The sequence below is a fragment of the Tupaia chinensis genome, unplaced genomic scaffold (assembly GCF_000334495.1).
Source record: "Tupaia chinensis unplaced genomic scaffold, TupChi_1.0 Scaffold000434_1, whole genome shotgun sequence".
NCBI lineage: Eukaryota > Metazoa > Chordata > Mammalia > Scandentia > Tupaiidae > Tupaia > Tupaia belangeri.
In genome coordinates, this window is record NW_006159939.1 from 1,122,856 (window position 1) to 1,126,742 (window position 3,887).

Below are 3,887 nucleotides of genomic sequence, written 5' to 3' on the forward strand. Positions count from 1 at the left end.
TTAGGACAAGGCTACAGTTGGGCCAGGAGCATGTCAGTTATGGGCATTGTCCAGTGCCAAGGCTTTTTTCATTGGAAAAATTTAGTCTCTTCTGAGGCAGAGGCTCTGACCTGGACTCTTTTTAGATACAGCGCTAGAGTAGAAGTTTTCATCCTTTAGGTTTACCCAGAATCTCTATGGCCATAGGCAATTTGAATTTTAATCAATCTCATGGAACTTATTCAATTTACAGATCCTTTTTTCTTTTTTTGAGAGTTTTTTGCTATAGGGTGCATGTGCTCGTCAGAGATACAGAGACAGAGAGACAGAAAGCGAGAAATCACCCCCTGGGGGGATGGCCATGCTGCAATCCCTTCTCCTCCATTCTCCTCTCGGGATCTTGGGCACACATGCACAGGTGCCCGGCGTGAGTTTTAAGCCACTGGGTCCAGGACGCGAACTGCAGTCGACTACATGGGAGTCCAGTGACATAGCCATTATGCTAACTGCTGGTCCCACAATTTATAGATCTTAAAAATTTATGTTTGATTTTAGACAGCGGGCCAGGAAGTATCATACTACATAGCTTAATAATTTTGATATTGGCTGAATTAGCATGTAATTTTGTCAAAATATTTCCATACATTTGGCTAATTTTAGTTCTGCTTAATGGTTGAGTTAGCAGTTCAGAAAACCAGTCAGCCTTTCCATAGAAACTGAAAAATTTTACCCAGTTTAATGATTAGATTATCAGAAACCTGTACTTGTTAGAGTACGTCCTCTTTCCATTCTCTTCATGAATTTCCTTAAAGACATAACACTTTAGGATTATAGCCATTTGCAAAAACTTTTAGAAAAGCATCAAATAAAGCAATTAACCATGGACAACAGGACTTGAACTAACCATAGTTAAAAGATCTGAAAGGAATTCAAAACTGACAAATTTGGATATAGCTGACATACATCAGTGTTACATATCTGATAAGTATCACACTGTAGATTCTTGGGAATCTCAAGTTATTTTGGAATATAATGCATACATACATACACATAAATATTCACATAACATATTCATACATATAACTCAAATGTAATATAAAGAAAATTCAAATTACTCATTTTGACAATGTTCTCCATATCATTGATTCTAACATTTTCCTTTTGGATATTTCAGGGGCTCTTTGTAAATGTCCAAAAATTACTCTGAGGTCAAGGAATTTAATTTTGAATTTTAGTTTTCCAGGTAAACCTTGTCATAAACAATGAAAAGCTTAAATACATGACTTTACTGTAAACTATATTTTAAATCATATTTGAAGCCAACTTGTCAAAGATTTCATGTCACATGAACTTGTAAAGCATTTAAATTAATATGTATGAGTGCTCTTTTTATAAATCAATTTGAATAGAATTCCTTAAGGCCTTTTACTGCAGACACACAACATATAATATGTAACATATATGCATACAAATACAGATACACATGCAAACAAAAGATCCATATTTTTCTGAAAAGTTCTTCATCTCCTTTTTTAAAGTTTGGGAGATTAATCCTTAGATATTTAACTCTTATCTCAAATTTTGCTAGAAATTTTGAAGATCCTTGGCAAGCAGATCCTGTAGAGCTGAGGATGTTTTACATTTTAACTCTATAGTTTCAGGTCTCAAATGAGTTAATGATGACCACAGACTTTTGTAATTAGCGTAAAGCCTGGGAAGTTTAAAAGAATGGATTATAATATAGTTAGAAAAATGATTTGTTATGGTATGCCCTAGCATCTTTAAAGTTTTTACTTGGTCATTTTTAGATCAGATTTCCCTTGTTTTCAGCTTATATTGGGGCCAAGCATATTGCAATGGAAAATGAGCCTCCTCTTTTAACAGTCTGAGGGCCAAACATTCCCAGTGAGAGAGGATGTGCCCCAATGGGAAGTCTCTTGGAACCAACAGAAAATTTTCCCATCTAGAAGAAGGGAAAGATAAATCTATTTTACTGTCATTGGTTTCAAATTTAATGGAAGCACCTACATTTGATAGAGATCCCTACTGGAATGAGAATTATTCGGTGTGTGAAAAGGAGTCAAGGCTGTTCTAACCAAGCTCCAGGCTGTAAGGACAGAGATGGGAACAGGCTGTCCTTGATTATAGTTCCTTTTTAGTACTCGTCCTGCTTGTTTCCAAATCTCAGTCTGAGGTTCCCTCATCAGGAAACCAAAGAAAACCTTGGCAAACTGTTAGTCATTGGCAATGTTAAAGCTTTAGTTTATAAAGAGCATTGAGCAGCTGTAAGAAGTTGTTGTGAGGAGGGACCAGCAGTTGGCGTAATGGCTATGTCACTGGACTCTCATGTAGTCGACTTTCTAAGAATTTGAGTCCCGGACCCAGTGGTTTAAACTCTCATCGGGCATGAGTGTGTGTGTGCCCAAGATCCAGAGAGAGAATGGAGGAGAAGGGATTGTGATGTGGCCATCCCCTCTGGGGAGGGCTGGGGAAGGGTGTGATTTCTTGCTTTCTGTTTCTCTGTCTTGCTCTGTCTTTCTGGCAAGTGCATGCACTCTATAGCAAAAACCTCTTTAAAAAAACAATGAAGTTGTTGTGAGGTTTTTAAAGAAACCTTTTGGGGGTTGGTTACTTCTTGCTCCATGTTAGAAATCCCTCTCTGAAGCTACAAACATTGGTCCCTTCCTCAAAGATCAAGTAGAGACTTACGACGTGTAAAATTCCTCAAACAGACCCACCAACGTTTTTTTCTAGGCATTTGGATTCTGTGGAATCACGTTGGGGTCCTCACTTGTGTCTTCTCTGTCCAACAGAGAGTCACCTGAAGTGTGCACAGAAGTAGTACTCAAGGCACAGAGATCTGAGTCAAGAGAGAGAGAGAGACCATACCAGGGATGTGCCTGCTCGGCCTCTCTCCTCCATATTTATTGAGACAAAAGGGGAAAGAAAGTTATTTTTAGACAAAGTTATTCTTAGAAAGTGATTTGTATCTTATAGGATTAGAAAGATAAGGGTAATTCCTGGACTAGGGTGGTTTCAGTATGGATAAGGAGGGTATGGCTAAATGATGCCAGAGGAAGGACAGCACACCTTGGAAATTGGAGAACGCATTCATTGGATCATACACTCCTCCAATGAATGTGGCAGGCAGGTAGCTAGTAATGAGTGGGCAGCCCTGAGAAAAGTGCAGAAGGACACATGCCACATCAATCACAAATTAATAGGAGTTACAACCAAACCCCCCATGAAAATGCCTTCTTCCCTCCAATCTCCTGGTGCCAAAAAGGTGAGGTAAATCTCATTTTTCTTCCTTGGTACCTGAGGAAGACATACAGGGATGATTGTAAATTTCTCTCTTATCATTCCTCATAAATACAAAAAGACCCAACCAGACATTGTAGCCAACATCTTGATTCCCACTGGGAATAAACTAATAAACTAACCGAGCAGTTCATCCTAATTAGGATGCTCCCATCATCATGGCTCACACTGGGCAAGCACAGTTAGGTAATCAAATTCCTCAAATTTTTCATCTGTGAGACAAATACACAAGCAAAGGAGAAAGCCCATGAATTCAAAGAACGTAAATAGTATGACAGAACTCCCACTGTTAAATAATCATTATCACCTCTAGTAATAAAATTAACATCTAAACCAGTTCTAAATGCAGTTGCTACCTAGCAACCTGGCCGCCCAAAAGTCTTTTTGGTGTACTTCTTTTCTAAAATCTTTCTTTCCTATTAAATTCTCTTTCTACTTACTTTTATTGTGATCATGGCTTTATTTTGCATCTAGAGACAGATCTCTAATTTTAGTGACCTGGACCTAAAGGACTAAGGATCTTACACAACACAGATCAGTACTCTCTCATCCTATGACAAAAGGTCAAGTGTTTTCACCATTTTCCC

General features: G+C 38.3%; 1 pseudogene; it reads left to right on the top strand.

Moving 5' to 3' along the window:
- The first annotated feature begins 3,043 nt into the window (after nt 1–3,043).
- Nucleotides 3,044–3,887, top strand: part of LOC102485616 (carboxypeptidase M pseudogene) — a 4,941-nt pseudogene continuing 4,097 nt past the window's right edge.